The sequence below is a fragment of the Oncorhynchus mykiss genome, chromosome 15, assembly GCF_057628025.1.
Source record: "Oncorhynchus mykiss isolate SJ-2025 chromosome 15, ASM5762802v1, whole genome shotgun sequence".
NCBI lineage: Eukaryota > Metazoa > Chordata > Actinopteri > Salmoniformes > Salmonidae > Oncorhynchus > Oncorhynchus mykiss.
Genome location: NC_143036.1, coordinates 21,663,567 through 21,681,220, shown reverse-complemented (window position 1 = coordinate 21,681,220; position 17,654 = coordinate 21,663,567). Strand labels below are relative to the sequence as shown.

The following is a 17,654-nucleotide window of genomic DNA, read 5'->3' as shown; positions in this document are numbered from 1 at the left end:
GTTCATTATGAAGATGAGATGTTAGGGAAGCAATACAGACCAAATTTAAGTGAGTTCTGCTTCCATGTTCTACAATCTTGTAATGATAGGGGGGTGACTGAGACAAGAAATGTAACATCATAACCTTTTTAGGAAAACATGCAACTTACATGGGATCATCTTGAAACTTTCTCTGTACAGGTAACTTTCATCAAGGTTTTACATGGTCTATAATTTAAGAGTATTTCCAAAATACTATATATAGCTCAGTTTCTTACGGTCTTCCTCAGTCTGCACACAAAAAATAAAGAGAAAAAAATAGGGAAACATTATATGTATGTTACAATTGATTCTGAGCATTAATTGTGCCCTGTCAAATTAAAGTATATAATGTACCCGGTGGGAGCTCCTTGATGCGTCTCTCATATTTACGGACTCCTTTCACAGAATCACTGCCCCTCCTTTACTCCATTTCCACTTCACTCTCTAGCTCCCTTACTTAGAAAGATATGATCAATGTTAAACACTATTTCCAAGTATGTTGTTACTACTCTTTTCAATATTGAAGCTAGAATAATGACTACAGTACCAGTCAGAAATTTGGACACACCTACTCATTCAACGGTATTTCTTTGTTTTTACTATTTTCTAACTTCTAGAATAATAGTGAAGACATCAAAACTATGAAATAACACATGTAGTAACCAAAAAAGGGTTAAACAAACCTAAATATATTTTTGATTATTTTAAGTAGCCACCCTTGATGACAGCTTTGCACACTCTTGGCATTCTTTCAACCAGCTTCATGAGGAAACCTTTTCCAACAGTCTTGAAGAAGTTCACACATATGCTGAGCACTTGTTGGCTGGTTTTCCTTCACTCTGCGGTCCAACTCATCCCAAACCATCTCAATTGGGTTGAGGTCAGGTGAATGTGGAGGCCAGGTCTTCCGATGCAGCACTCCATCACTCTCCTTCTTGGTCAAATAACCCTTACACAGCCTGGAGGTGTGTGTTGGGTCATTGTCCTGTTGAAAAACAAATGATAGTCCCACTAAGCGCAAACCAGATGGCATGGTGAATCACTGCAGAATGCTTTGGTTGCCATGCTGGTTACGTGTGCCTTGAATTTTAAATAAATCACTGACAGTCTCCTCTGAGCAGTTGAGGTTGAGATGTGTCTGTTACTTGAACTCTTTGTAGCATTTATTTGGACTGCAATCTGAGGCTGGTAACTCTAATGAACTTATCCTACGCAGCAGAGGTAACTCTGGGTCTTTCTTTCCTGTGGCAGTCCTTATGAGAGCCAGTTTCATCATAGCGCGTGTTGGTTTTTGTGACGTCGCTTGAAGAAACTTTCAAAGTTCTTGAAATGTTCTGCATTGACTGACATTCATGTCTTAAGGTAATGATGAACTGTCATTTCTCTTTGCCTATTTGAACTGTTCTTTCCATAATATGGACTTGGTGTTTTACCAAATATGGCTAACTGCTGTATACCACCCTACCTTGTCACAACACAACTGATTGGATCAAATGCATTAAGAAGTAAAGAACATCCACAAATTAACTTTTAACAAGGCACACCTGTTCATTTAAATGCATTGCAGGTGAAGCTGGTTGAGTGAATGCCAAGAGTGTGCAAAGCTGTCATCGAGGCAAAGGGTGGCTACTTGAAGAATCTCAAATATATTTTGATATGTTTAACACTTTTTTGGTTACTACACGATTTCATATGTGTTATTTCAATGTAGAAAATAGTAGAGAATAGTCCAAATAAAAAATAAAAGTCAACTTTTGACTGGTACTGTATAAAAAGTGACTTTGAATTAATAGAAGAGAATGTAGCTTAGACACTTACTCTGGCCTCCAGCTTCTGGATCTGCTTCTTGCCCCCCTTCATGGCGATTTGTTCAGCTTCATCCAGGCGGTGCTGCAGGTCCTTGATGGTCTGCTCCATGTTCTTTTTCATGCGCTCCAGGTGAGGGGTCCTGCTCCTTCTTCAGCTCCTTTGCCATCATGGCAGCATCAGTAATGGCCTTCTTGGCCTTTTCCTCTGCATTTCTACACTCCTGCACAGCCTCCTCCACTTCATTCTGAAGCTGGGATGTGTCGCCCTCTAGCTTTTTCTTCTGGCTTAACAGGCTGGAGTTCCTCACATATATTTGACAAATTACTTTTAATTTAACCTCTACAGTATATACCTCAGGTAGCAGACATTTAAGGAGAACACTAATTGTTATCTATAGAGCTTGATTGTTTGTAGTCCTAAAAAATGGAAATGACTTACCTCTGGTTCGTTCATTCATTCCTATGGGTGAAATGGGGTGGCTGGTAGCCTAGTGGTTAGAGCATTGGGCCAGTAATCGAAAAGTTGGTGGATTGAATCCCTGAGCTGACAAAGTTAAAAGCTGTCGTTCTGTACCTGAAAAAGGCAGTTAACCTACTGTTCCCCGGTAGGGCATCATTGTAAAAAATAATTTGTTCTTAACTGCCTTGCCTAGTTAAATAAAGGTTAAATAAAACATGAATGGGGAGATATTGGGGTTTTGGGATAAACCCTGAAAATAAGGTCTGAGGTTTCAACAGGCTTAGGAGATCCTATACATTTTGTTCTATGAGATAATATTAGTCAGTTAACATGCCCTTTATGAATTATGAAGCCTTTTTGTGCTTTATGTACTTGTTTTGATTACATAAATGCTTAAAAATTCACAAAAAGTTACGTTATCTGATGAAGAATATCTCATAGAACAAAAAAGTACAAAATCTCCTAAGCCTGTGTTTACTACAGACCTTATTTTTCCTGTTTATCTAAAAAAAAAAAAAAAAAAATACCATGGGCCTTGGCCAAAGAGACATGACTGAGTTAGTGCCTGCAAAAAAAGATGCCATTACTATTGCTCCTCTCTATTACTGTCTTACCTGTGAGTGTAGAAGTTGAACTCTCACTAACATCCAGCAGTTCCTGCTCAGCCAGTTTGCGGCCTCTCTCAGTCTGCTCCACCAGGGCTCTCAGCTCATCCAGTTCAGCCTGCATCAGGTTGTTACGTCTCTCCACAATGGCAATGTTCTCCTTCAGGTCATCACTGACACGAAGAGCATCATCCAGCTGCAGTTGAGAATCCTGTAGAGATAATAGATTTTACTATATTTATTGTATTGTTTCACAGTGTGGTTTGGCTTTTTCTGAATGCACAAGCAATGTTTTTAATTCAGTGGTGTGGAAGTAATACCTTCAGATGGGAATGGGGACCCTTTGGTTGCTCCTGGGCCTCGGATGCCTGCCTGTTGGCCTGGCTGAGCTGGATCTCCATCTCATTGAGATCTCCCTCCATCTTCTTCTTCAGCCTGAGAGCTTCATTCCTGCTGCGAGTCTCTGACTCCAGGGATCTTTGCAGGGTATCCACAACTCTCTGCTGGTTCCTCTTATTCATCTCCATTTCCTCATCCTTCTCCACCAGCTTCCGTTCAATGTCAGCTTTCACCTGGCTGAACTCCAGCTGAGCTCTCAGGATTTTGCCCTCCTCATGATCCAGGGAGCCCTGTGAGAACATAGCCCCATATAAAATCTCATTATACAGTCCGTTGCTACCAGTAAATAGTGTCTGTTGCTAGAAGTAAATGTTTTCTGTTCTCACTTCAGCTTCCTCTAGAGCAGAGTGTTGCTCAGCCTTCTGCTGCTCCAGCTGGTTATGGACTTTCTCCAGTTCTTGGATGCGATTTCCTCCCTCACCAAGTTGCTCAGTCAGATCAGAAATTTCCTCTGTGGTTAAAAAAATACATGTACATGAGAATATTTTAGTGATAAGTAATCTCTGTAATATATACATCTTTAATTGACATCAATAATGCTGATGCTGTGTTCTCGGTCTTCATGGTCTGCAGGTGATCCAGAAACTCCTCATGGGAGTTCTTGAGTTTGAAGAGCTCAGTGCTGAGAGATCTGGCCTCTTTCTGGGAGCTCTCCAGCTCAGTCTGAGACTCCTCAAACTTCTGCTTCCACTCATCCAGGACCTGAAAAACATACAGGTTTTACAAGTTGTTTGAATATATTATATATCATGTATTATAATGAAGGCTAATATGACTTGCGTATCCAATAATTTATTTAGTTGCTTCTTGTCCAGAGAGGCAGCAGCTGCATTAGATCTCTCCACATCTACCATGAGATCTTCAATCTCATTCTGGAGTCTGTGTTTAGTCTTCTCTAGGGATGAACATTTAGCATTTACAGCTTCCACAGCTTCCTCTGCATCCTGCAGACGCTGAGCCAGCTTTTTCCTAGATTGATTTGGATAAGAAACACATTTCAGAACAGCTGACTCTTTTCTGTCTAAATGGTTGTTATAACAGGTCATCCATGTATTATTCATCATGTACTTTTGTGTATTGCTCATTCAGCCAAGGTTCAATAGCCTGAAAAGTAAGAGAAAGTAATAAAACATCCTTACTTTGCGTCCTCAAGCTCCTCAGTCTTCTGGATGTCATCAGTTTCATACTTGGTTCTCCACTGAGCCACCTAAGCATTAGCCTTGGACATGTCGCACTGCAGCTCAGCCTTGGCCTCCTGCTCCTCCTCATACTGCTCCCTCAACAGCATTCTTGGCCTGGTAAGGACATTTTTTAAATTATGTTAATTATACCGGAGGATGAATGTAGTTAGATAAAGGACAATGCATTCTTTGTGTCAATACTTTGACTTCTTCCTCCAGTTGTCACTTGAGGTCTTCAATCTGCTGAACGTTGGACTGCTTACCTCTGGTCAGTTGAGAGATCAGAGAGTCCTTCTCCTCCAACTGTCTAGCAAGTTCATCTGTTTTCATGCAATTCAAATTATGTTAAATTATATTACTTCATCTGGTTATTTATTGTGGCTGTTCATGTGAATGTCAGTATGTTTAGTTAATATACCATTCTCATTTTGAAGCTTTGCTTTCTGCATGGTAAAATCATTGATGGATCGCTGTCCTTCCTCAGCTTTCGTCCTGTATTCACTCATCTGGTCCTCTAGAGTGCGGCACATTTTCTCCAAGTTTGTCTAAAAACAGATTTGTTTTTGAATGACAGAACAGCATCACTAGATTACATCTTTAAAGGCATGTATGGAATTACTTTGTTGATTTATGGGTGATACCACATACATTTGCAGTATCTCAGTATCTCTACTTGCACATTCATCTTCTGCATATCTATCACTCCAGTGTTAAAATTGCTATATTGTAATTATTTTGCCACTATGGCCTATTTATTGCCTTACCTCCTTTATCTTTCCCAATTTTCACACACTGTATATATACTTTTTTCTACTGTATTATTGACTATATGTTTGTCTATTCCATGTGTAACTCTGTGTTGTTGTTTGTGTCGCACTGCTTTGCTTTATCTTGGCCAGGTCGCAGTTGTAAATGAGAACTTGTTCTCAACTGGCCTACCTGGTTAAATAAAGGTTAAATAAACATTGGAAGTCAGATGTTCTGGTAAGAAAAGAACAGTTGCAACAGAAAGATTCCTTTTTCAACAATGCTATTGACATACCTGCAAATCCTTCAGTTTTTTCTGAAGCTGGGCACTCATGGCCTGCTCATCCTCAATCTTGCTGCTGAGTTAGCTTATCTCAAAGTCCTTCCTGATGAGTAAAGCACACATTTTAGCACTTTTTTGTAAAATAATTATTCGTTCGATTTTTTTTCAGGTTAAGATCTTCCTTCATTCTCTCCTCCATCTGCTGCTTGTCATTCTCCAGGTCCATTAGGCTCTCCTGGGTCAACTTTAAATCTCCCTCCAGCGTTCTCTAGGCTCTCTCAAGGTCCATTCTCACCTTCTCATTCTTCAGTGACCCTTCAATCTGATAAAATATGTCATTAGCAATTTTCGGGTTTGTCAATTTACTGTAGCCTATTTTTAGGATATAACACATCTTGTTGACATTTTTATGAATTCCTATTTGATACTCACATCATCAACTTGCTGTTCCAGTTTGGCTTTGGCCTTGGTCAGCGGGTTGACTTTGTCCTCCTCACTCTGCAGGTCATCCAGAGTTTGCTGATGAGCCTCCAGCACAGCAGTGTCGTTACTCTTCCCTCCAAACTTTCCACCAAACCAATTAAGTTTAGTTTTAACAACACAAGAACAAAGAAAAGGGTTTACCTTGTTCTCTGTGGCATGCTTTTCCTTCTCCACTTTAGCCAGAGTGAGCTCCAGATCATCAATGTCCTTCTTGAGTTCTGAGCACTCATCCTCCAGCTTCCTCTTCCTAGAAGTTGACCATAAATAACTTGAATGTGGGATCCTCCAGATTTACAAAACATGCCAGTCATGTGCCTCTGTAGGAAAATGGCACAAATTGACCACAGGGTGGCCCTGTAATGACCAATTGATTTACAACTTCAGACCCAGCATGTTAACCAAGAGTTACAAAATGTGGCAAGGTCTTTAAAAGCATGTACATAACACATGGCCAAAATGCTTTTAATTACTTATCAGTAGCCAGATTTGGATATATTATATGGTAGTAGCCAGATCTGAATCTGCAACATGGTGGCACTATACCAAGTACGCATTTGTATCCTTTTACTTGACCCAAGGGGTATGAGGTCTTGGATTTGTAAGTGTCACACTGTTAAATATCAAGATAGCTGTCAGGTCATCAAGTGTACAGTGTGGGGCATGTACTGGTGACATAGCTGGAAAGGGTGTTACCTCCTTCAAGACCTGTGCATATAACCGCTGTATAGTATAATGCATGTTGGAGCCCTTTTAACTCTTACAACTTCACACCTTTCACTTCGCTTCAGTTTTGAGGTCCTGTAGCTTCCAGAGCTGAACATACCATTGCCTGCCATTCAATTAATTTCTAAGGGTCCCATTCCTAGCTGTCACATGTGTGTGTGTGCCTCATTTCACACAGAACATTAGGATTCTGTGTGAAAGGTTCACTTACACTTGAAGGGGTTAGGGAGGTTATATTAGTTGTGCTTGATGTACTTGAACACATGGATTCACCTTTACCTACTCTCCTGTCATCCTTTGTCTCCATAGATTAACAGACTGCCAGGCCATCTCTACTGCTCCCACACAGGCTAAGACCATCTCTTCCCTCACCAAGGCACGTGGGTTCCCTGACAGGGGGTGAAAGAAAGATATAGGTTAGTGATGCAGGAGTAGCCTTCACAAATCTTCCTCTAGCAACAGAATCAGCACTGACCAAGGTAAGTTCTCTGATCATAATGACATTATATTTAACTCCTACCGGACAGTCAGCATGTAGTGTTCAATGTGCAGGTGCAAGTGCAGGAAAAATTAATGTGGATATTATTAACATTTACCAAATTAGTGAGTCTCATGGTCTGTATCTGTAAGATTGAGAGAATAGCATTGATTTTACAGGACCTCACTTCAATTACATTTTAGTGTAGATAATTTGTTGTGAACTCTGATAACTTACCAGAAGTGTCAGGAGAAGCCAGTACAGAGGTGGGTAATGGCACAGCTTGTTTTCTAACTTCCCCAAGTGGACAATGTGGGAAGTACAGGGAGAACATTCTGAGTTAGCAGCCCATGTGGTCATGTAACACTCCCTGTGGTTTCACCCTTGCTGTAGGACGTGTAACACAGATGAAATATTAGCTTGTTGTTTCTTAATGTATTAGTCCATTTATTTAGTTTTTATTAAAAAGGTAAGTTTAACGTTATTATTAAACAAATTAATTGGTCAAGGAAACTTTTGCAGTTCACATTGTTATTGAATACAAGTTACTGAATACAAAAACTGTTTTTATTGAGAAGTTAGGGCTGGTCAAAAGCAGAGAAAGCCAGGATATTCAAACAAGAAACACAGCTCTTCACCCATGCACTACCAAGGTTTTCCAGCACACAGCTTTGACACTTGGTACATTAAAAAGTTCTAAGTACTTTTTAAAAACGTATTTTATTTAACTTTATTTAACTAGGCAAGTCAGTTAACAGCAAATTCTTATTTACAATGACAGCCTACCCCGGCCAAACCCCCCGGACGACGCTGGGCCAATTGTGCGCCGCCCTATGGGATTCCAAATCACGGCTGGTTGTGATACAGCCTGGAATCAAACCATGGTCTGTAGTGACGCCTCTAGCACTGCCTTAGACCGCTGCGCCACTCTGGAGCCTGACTGATGCAGTTGATCATTACTAGACAGCCATACTCATAACACGATGCAGCCACCCAAAAAACATATATAATATTAATATTGCATTCAGACCGCAAGGACAGCTCACCTGGGAGGTCTTTAACTCCTAGAATTCGCCAGCCGTGAGTAACCATTGCGAATTAATAAGCTGCCCTGTTCAATGCAATTGTTTGATCAAGCATATTATGGAAGTGCAAATGTGCTTATAATTGGAATGTTTGATAAACTTGGGAATGGAATTCAAAACACAGCAGTGTGAAAACAATTAGGAAGTTTGAGTTTGGGAAACACTGAGATCCTATGCACAATGTAATCTAATCAAATGTCTAATAGTAGGCCTAACGTGGAAATGCAATGCATCAATGGAACGCAACTAAAGGATCTAAAGATACTGGGTGTTTAAATTGAAATAAAGGGAACTAAAGGAGGTCTAAGGGGGCATTGCATTTAACAATCAAATCAACAACTATGTCATTATAAGATGAGTGAATTAAAAGTGAATGACGGCTGAAGAAGACCCCACTGGAGAGGGCAGAGGAGCATTTAAATTCACACTATGCAGCATGGAGAGGCAAACTTGGAGAATGTAGGAAAATGAATGAAATAAAAGTTATTGTTGATGGAGTAAATGTTGAAACTGTGAATGAGGGTTTTGAAGCATTTCATGTTGTTCTCAATGACTTTAAGAATGCTCATGCATCTGTGCTAGAGCTGGTCACAGAGGAAGAAAAGGAACAGGAGAGCATGAACTATTATCAACCAAGAATGAGGACTTATGAACATTTCCTGAAAGATTTGGAAATATGGAAAAATGTTGAAGTGGAGACACAAACGCTCATTGAACCACATGACACATGACTCCAATGAGTCAACAATATAAAGTCAAACACAGTATTCATCATCCTCAGTGTCCTCTGCATGCATAAAAGCTGAGGCAGAGAGTCCAGCACTACTAGGTAGATATATTAGAGAGACCATATATGAGAATCCATAATAATAATATGTGATGTGCATAGGCAGTATATCATTTGGAAAATAAAATGGTATGTACAGTAGTAGGTGCTGTATACAACATTAGGATGATGCTATGTCAAGAATACATGTATGTGTACATAGAGTAAACAACAGTATATAAACAGTATATGAGGTGAACAGCATTAAGTGACTCTATATACATGGGGCATTCGTTTCAAGGTGCAGGGCTGAGTACCGGGCAGGTAGCCATTTGGCAGATTTTCAATGCTCAAAAAAAGGCACTTGTGGTTTTGTACACAGTCATGATATGTGGTATAGAAATGTAAATGGGAAGCTATATCTCTGCAGATGATCTGTTTATCTGGTCAAGATCACTGATACAGGTACCCTCCACCCTCTGGTGGCATAGATAACTTGTTATTAAGTCTCCAGACAAACCTAGATTATGTAGGACAAACATATTTTCACAATTTCAGTTATATCAGCAACATATCATCAGTTATAGCACGTTTTTGAGCTCATTCAGTAGTTTTTACCTGATCAAGTACAGGTAGAATCCTGTTGAAAAATAAAAGTACCATTTACAGTGCCTTTGGAAAGTATTCAGACCCCTTTACTTTTTCCACATTTTGTTACATTTTGCCTTATTCTAAAATGGATGAGATTTTGTTTAAATCCTCAGCAATCTACACACAATACCCCATAATGACATTAGAAAACAGGTTTTTAGACATTTTTTAAATGTATTAAAAATATAAAACAGAAATACCTTATTTACATAAGTATTCAGACCCTTTGCTATGTCATGTCTTTACTATCATTAACTGAAGACTTTTAGTTTTTATCAAAGATTCTCTGTAATTAGCATTTCGCGATTAAACTGATTCATCATGTAACTGTAATTAACTAGGAAGTCGGGGCACGAAGGAAAATATTCAGATTACAAAGTTATAATTTTCCTAATATAACTTTTCAGATATTTTCATATCTGATCAATAGACTTCTGATTAATGAATTCTTCTTTACCTCATGTTAGTCTCATTCCAAACGTTGTAAATTGTTGGTTATCTGTACGAACCCAGTCTTCACTATTTTATTTATTATTTTATTTTACCTTTATTTAACCAGGTAGGCAAGTTGAGAACAAGTTCTCATTTACAATTACGACCTGGCCAAGATAAAGCAAAGCAGTTCGACAGATACAACGACACAGAGTTACACATGGAGTAAAACAAACATACAGTCAATAATACAGTATAAACAAGTCTATATACAATGTGAGCAAATGAGGTGAGAAGGGAGGTAAAGGCAAAAAAGGCCATGGTGGCAAAGTAAATACAATATAGCAAGTAAAACACTGGAATGGTAGTTTTGCAATGGAAGAATGTGCAAAGTAGAAATAAAAATAATGGGGTGCAAAGGAGCAAAATAAATAAATTAATTAAATACAGTTGGGAAAGAGGTAGTTGTTTGGGCTAAATTATAGGTGGGCTATGTACAGGTGCAGTAATCTGTGAGCTGCTCTGACAGTTGGTGCTTAAAGCTAGTGAGGGAGATAAGTGTTGCCAGTTTCAGAGATTTTTGTAGTTCGTTCCAGTCATTGGCAGCAGAGAACTGGAAGGAGAGGCGGCCAAAGAAAGAATTGGTTTTGGGGGTGACTAGAGAGATATACCTGCTGGAGCGTGTGCTACAGGTGGGAGATGCTATGGTGACCAGCGAGCTGAGATAAGGGGGGACTTTACCTAGCAGGGTCTTGTAGATGACATGGAGCCAGTGGGTTTGGCGACGAGTATGAAGCGAGGGCCAGCCAACGAGAGCGTACAGGTCGCAATGGTGGGTAGTATATGGGGCTTTGGTGACAAAACGGATTGCACTGTGATAGACTGCATCCAATTTGTTGAGTAGGGTATTGGAGGCTATTTTGTAAATGACATCGCCAAAGTCGAGGATTGGTAGGATGGTCAGTTTTACAAGGGTATGTTTGACAGCATGAGTGAAGGATGCTTTGTTGCGAAATAGGAAGCCAATTCTAGATTTAACTTTGGATTGGAGATGTTTGATATGGGTCTGGAAGGAGAGTTTACAGTCTAACCAGACACCTAAGTATTTGTAGTTGTCCACGTATTCTAAGTCAGAGCCGTCCAGAGTAGTGATGTTGGACAGGCGGGTAGGTGCAGGTAGCGATCGGTTGAAGAGCATGCATTTAGTTTTACTTGTATTTAAGAGCAATTGGAGGCCACGGAAGGAGAGTTGTATGGCATTGAAGCTTGCCTGGAGGGTTGTTAACACAGTGTCCAAAGAAGGGCCGGAAGTATACAGAATGGTGCCGTCTGCGTAGAGGTGGATCAGAGACTCACCAGCAGCAAGAGCGACCTCATTGATGTTTACAGAGAAGAGAGTCGGTCCAAGAATTGAACCCTGTGGCACCCCCATAGAGACTGCCAGAGGTCCGGACAGCAGACCCTCCGATTTGACACACTGAACTCTATCAGAGAAGTAGTTGGTGAACCAGGCGAGGCAATCATTTGAGAAACCAAGGCTGTCGAGTCTGCCGATGAGGATGTGGGGATTGACAGAGTCGAAAGCCTTGGCCAGATCAATGAATACGGCTGCACAGTAATGTTTCTTATCGGTGGCGGTTAAGATATCGTTTAGGACCTTGAGCGTGGCTGAGGTGCACCCATGACCAGCTCTGAAACCAGATTGCATAGCAGAGAAGGTATGGTGAGATTCGAAATGGTCGGTAATCTGTTTGTTGACTTGGCTTTCGAAGACCTTAGAAAGGCATGGTAGGATAGATATAGGTCTGTAGCAGTTTGAGTCAAGAGTGTCCCCCCCTTTGAAGAGGGGGATGACCGCAGCTGCTTTCCAATCTTTGGGAATCTCAGACAGAGAGGTTGAACAGGCTAGTAATAGGGGTGGCAACAATTTCGGCAGATCATTTTAGAAAGAAAGGGTCCATATTGTCTAGCCCGGCTGATTTGTAGGGGTCCAGATTTTGCCGCTCTTTCAGAACATCAGCTGAATGGATTTGGGAGAAGGAGAAATGGGGAAGGCTTGGGCGAGTTGCTGTTGGGGGTGCAGTGCTGTTGACCGGGGTAGGAGTAGCCAGGTGGAAAGCATGGCCAGCTGTAGAAAAATGCTTATTGAAATTCTCAATTATGGTGGATTTATCAGTGGTGACAGTGTTTCCTATCTTCAGTGCAGTGGGCAGCTGGGAGGAGGTGTTCTTATTCTCCATGGACTTTACAGTGTCCCAGAACTTTTTTGAGTTAGTGTTGCAGGAAGCAAATTTCTGCTTGAAAAAGCTAGCCTTGGCTTTTCTAACTGCCTGTGTATAATGGTTTCTAGCTTACCTGAACAGCTGCATATCACGGGGGCTGTTCGATGCTAATGCAGAACGCCATAGGATGTTTTTGTGTTGGTTAAGGGCAGTCAGGTCTGGGGAGAACCAAGGGCTATATCTGTTCCTGGTTCTAAATTTCTTGAATGGGGCATGTTTATTTAAGATGGTTAGGAAGGCATTTAAAAAAAAATATCCAGGCATCCTCTACTGACGGGATGAGATCAATATCCTTCCAGGATACCCCGGCCAGGTCGATTAGAAAGGCCTGCTCGCTGAAGTGTTTCAGGAAGCGTTTTGCAGTGATGAGTGGAGGTCGTTTGACCGCTGACCCATTACGGATGCAGGCAATGAGGCAGTGATCGCTGAGATCTTGGTTGAAGACAGCAGAGGTGTATTTAGAGGGGAAGTTGGTTAGGATGATATCTATGAAGGTGCCCGTGTTTAAGGCTTTGGGGAGGTACCTGGTAGGTTCATTGATAATTTGTGTGAGATTGAGGGCATCAAGTTTAGATTGTAGGATGGCTGGGGTGTTAAGCATGTTCCAGTTTAGGTCGCCTAGCAGCACAAGCTCTGAAGATAGATGGCGGGCAATCAGTTCACATATGGTGTCCAGAGCACAGCTGGGGGCAGAGGGTGGTCTATATCAGGCGGTAACGGTGAGAGACTTGTTTTTAGAGAGGTGGATTTTTAAAAGTAGAAGTTAAAATTGTTTGGGTACAGACCTGGATAGTAGGACAGAACTCTGCAGGCTATATTTGCAGTAGATTGCAACACCGCCCCCTTTGGCAGTTCTATCTTGTCTGAAAATGTTGTAGTTTGGAATTAAAATTTCTGAATTTTTGGTGGTCTTCCTAAGCCAGGATTCAGACACAGCTAGAACATCCGGGTTGGCAGAGTGTGCTAAAGCAGTGAATAGAACAAACTTAGGGAGGAGGCTTCTAATGTTAACATGCATGAAACCAAGGCTATTACGGTTACAGAAGTCGTCAAAAGAGAGCGACTGGGGAATAGGAGTGGAGCTAGGCACTGCAGGGCCTGGATTCACCTCTACATCGCCAGAGGAACATAGGAGGAGTAGAATAAGGGTGCGGCTAAAAGCAATTGGTCGTCTAGAACGTCTGGAACAGAGAGTAAAAGGAGGTTTCTGGGGGCGATAAAATAGCATCAAGGTATAATGTACAGACAAATGTATGGTAGGATGTGAATACAGTGGAGGTAAACCTAGGTATTGAGTGATGAAGAGAGAGATATTGTCTCTAGAAACATCATTGAAACCAGGAGATGTCATTGCATGTGTGGGTGGTGGAACTAATAGGTTGGATAAGGTATAGTGAGCAGGACTAGAGGCTCTACAGTGAAATAAGCCAATAAACACTAACCAGAACAGCAATGGACAAGACATATTGACATTAAGGAGAGGCATGCTTAGTCGAGTGATCAAAAGGGTCCAGTGAGTGGAGAGGTTGGTTGGGGGTCACGGCGATTTAGACAGCTAGCCAGGCCATCGGTAGCAAGCTAGCATAGGATGGAGGTCTGTTGTTAGCCACCTCTTGCGTTCCGTCAGTAGATTAGTGGGGTTCCGTGTGGTAGAAGGGATTAATCCAAATCACACAACAACAACAAAAATAAGAACAATAGATATAGTTATAGAGGCCCAAGAAGAAAACATAATAATAATAAAAATAAATAAATTGTCCGATTGTCTATTCAGATAGCAGCCGGTAAGACAGCTAACGGTTAGCAGGCCGCAGATGGGCGTTCAGGTAACGTCGCGACGGAGGAGCCAGCCGGATCTCCTTCGGGTAGATAACGTTGGCAGTCCAGTTGTGAAGGCCCGGTGGGGCTCCGCGTAGGCAGTAAAACGGGTCCGGATAGGTGACTGCAGCCCAGGAGTGATTGATGGAACTCAGGAGTGATTGACGGAGCTGGCTAGCTCCGGAATAATTGATGTTTGCTCCGGAATCGACGAAAGCCGACAGTCACACGGATAGCAGCTAGCTAGCTGTGAGATCCGGGTATGAATGTCCAGAGAGCAGTTGAAATCCAGGGACATGGAGAGAAAAATTGGTCCGGTATGTTCCGTTCCGAGCCGCGCTGCGCGGGAAAACTGGCGATAGATTTTCGAGCTAAAGGATAGCTGATGGCCACAAACCGTGGTTAGCTGAATACTGACGATTTGCCGGTAAAGAATCTAACTAGCTTCTGATTAGCTTCTGGATTAGCTTCTGGGCTAGCTTCTGGCTAGCTTCTGGTTCGTTTCTGGCTAGCTTCTTGGAGTTTCTGGCTAGCTTCTTGGAGGATTACAGATTTGAGGTAAATAATACTTTTTTATAAATATAAATTGGTGAGGCGGGTTGCAGGAGAGTGTTTTGAAGATGATTTGATGGAAAATAAAAATAAAATGTATGTGAAAAAAGTTGTAAATATATATATATACAGGACACGACAAGACAAGGACAAAAGACGTCTGAACTGCTATGCCATCTTGGTATGCAGAAGAGGTATGAGTCATCCATACATCAATTGTCTTAAATCATTTATTTATTAACTAACTAAACAATCACAGAAGTGCACACACACGTGCTCGGTCCTCCTTTTTCTGTAGTCCACAATCATCTCCTTTGTCTTGATCATGTTGAGGGAGAGGTTGTTGTCCTGGCACCAGACAGCCAGGTCTCTGACCTCCCATTGTTGTCGGTGATCAGGCCTACCACTGTTGTGTCATAGGCAAACTTAATGATGGTGTTGGAGTTGTGCCTGGCCATGCAGTGTGTACAGGAGGGGACTGAGGGGACTGAGCACGCACCCCTGAGGGGCCCCTGTTTTGAGGATCATCATGGCGGATGTGTTGTCACCTACCCTTACCACCTGGGGGCTGTCCTTCAGGAAGTCCAGGATATACTATCGTAAATACAGCATCTTATGCATTCTAAATAACCACCCATTCGGAAAAGGAAAATGCAAGAAATATATTTACTCTGAGCTGCGCTTCGAAGAGGGAAGGCTGGTCGAAGAGGGAAGGCTGGGTTGCCCAGCAGAGATCTCCCTTGTCCTTTGAAGAATATTTCTGGGCGGATATGTTGTAGTGTGTGGTAGAGTGGATATATTGTAGTACCCTGTCGTTCTGAAGAGATTGTCCGTTTCTTTCCTAGAACATGCACGTTACATTACAGTTGCTGCTGATAACTCGACGTCTAGGATGTATCACTTCTTTAGTAAATAAGAGTTCATAGTTCATACCAAGTTGCCATACTGTAAGCTCATGCTATATTCTGGCTGGTGTAGTCAAATTCATCCTTCCAGCGTGGCGATCGTCACCTCCATGTTGAAATTCGCCCTTCTAAACGTATGGACATCAGTCCTCACGTCATCGGGAATACAATGTTAATTTCATTAGGTTGTTGTCGTTCAACCATTCGCAACCAGAACTCACGCTGAGTTTTAATTTTTTTTTTATGTTTTTACCCTGTTTTCTCCCCAATTTCATGGTATCCAATTGTTTAGTAGCTACTATCTTGTCTCATCGCTACAACTCCCGTACGGGCTCGGGAGAGACGAAGGTTGAAAGTCATGCGTCCTCCGATGCACAACCCAACCAAGCCGCACTGCTTCTTAACACAGCGCGCATCCAACCCAGAAGCCAGCCGCACCAATGAGGAAACACCATGCACCTGGCAACCTTGGTTAGCGCGCACTGCGCCCGGCCCGCCACAGGAGTTGCTGGAGCGCGATAGACAAGGATATGCCTACCGGCCAACTCCTCCCTAACCCGGGCGACACTAGGCCAATTGTGCGAGCCTGGGCGCGAACCCAGGGTGTCTGGTGGCACAGCTGGCGCTGCAGTACAGCGCCCTTAACCACTGCCCCACTCGGGAGGCCATACTCTCTCTATGTTAACAAAGGGCTTTCCAAGAGTCCTTTCTGTAGAGTGGAGAGAAAAAGGGAGAAAGGTATTTATGGGGAGGTCATAAACCTCCCCCAACATGGCAACGTCATGAAAGTAGTCATTTAGGCAGGTTACCTTAGTGTTCTTGGGCACAGGGACTATGGTGGTCTGCTTGTAACATGTTGGTATTACAGACTCAGACAGGGAGAGGTTGAAAATGTCAGTGAAGACACTTGCCAGTTGGTCAGCGCATGCTCGGAGTACATGTCCTGGTAATTTGGCCTTGTGAGTGTTGACCTGTTTAAAGGTCTTATTCACATCAGCTGTGGAGAGCGTGATCACACAGTCGTCCGGAACAGCTGATGCTTTAATGCATGTTTCAGTGTTACTTGCCTAGAAGCGAGCATAGAAGTTATTTAGCTAGTCTGGTAGGCTCGTGTCACTGGGCAGTTCGCGGCTGTGCTTCCCTTTGTGGTCTGAAATAGTTTGCAAGCACTGCCGCACCCGATGAGCGTCGGAGCCAGTTTTTCACAATTCCTGATATTTAATCCATGTAAATATTCACGGTCTTAGGTCAGTTATGATCACAACTTTATTTTAAGAATGTGAAATGTCAGAATAATAGCGGAGAGAATGATTTATTTCAGCTTTTATTTCTTTCATCACATTTCCAGTGGGTCAGAAGTTTACATACACTCAATTCGTGTTTGGTAGCATTGCCTTTAAATTGTTTAACTTGGGTCAAATGTTTCAGGTGGCCTTCCACAAGCTTCCCACGATAAGTTGGGTGAATTTTGGCCCATTTCTCCTGACAGAGCTGGTGTAACTGAGTCAGGTTTGTAGGCCTCCTTCCTTTCACAAGCTTTTTCAGTTCTGCCCACAAATTGTCTATATGCTTGAGGTCAGGGCTTTGTGATGGCCACTCCAATACCTTGACTTTGTTGTCCTTAAGCCATTTTGCTACAACTTTGGAAGTACGCTTGGGGCCATTGTCCATTTGGAAGACCCATTTGCGACCAAGCTTTAACTTGACTGACTGATATCTTGAGATGTTGCTTCAATATATCCACGTAATTTTCCTCCCTGATGATGCCATCTATTTTGTGAAGTGCACCAGTGCTGCAAAGCACCCCCACAGCATGATGTTGCCACCACCATGCTTCACGGTTGGGATGGTGTTCTTCGGCTTGCAAGACTGCAGGTTATGTCGATATAGGACTCGTTTTACTGTGGATATATACTTTTGTACCTGTTTCCTCCAGCATCTTCACAAGGTCCTTTGCTGTTCTGGGATTGATTTG

The 17,654-nt window shown here is 42.1% G+C and overlaps 1 pseudogene across 1 annotated transcript; it reads right to left on the bottom strand.

Moving 5' to 3' along the window:
• Nucleotides 1–1,897: 1,897 nt before the first annotated feature.
• On the bottom strand, nt 1,898–8,280 carry LOC110490945 (uncharacterized; annotated as a pseudogene). Its single transcript, XR_016486416.1, has 13 exons — nt 8,235–8,280; nt 6,994–7,099; nt 5,937–6,255; nt 5,686–5,826; nt 5,517–5,609; nt 4,893–5,019; nt 4,433–4,794; nt 4,070–4,262; nt 3,810–3,995; nt 3,620–3,742; nt 3,215–3,523; nt 2,904–3,105; nt 1,898–2,110 (listed from the first exon to the last, which is right to left on the bottom strand). The product of XR_016486416.1 is annotated as an uncharacterized LOC110490945 (transcript).
• Between the last annotated feature and the right edge of the window lie 9,374 nt (nt 8,281–17,654).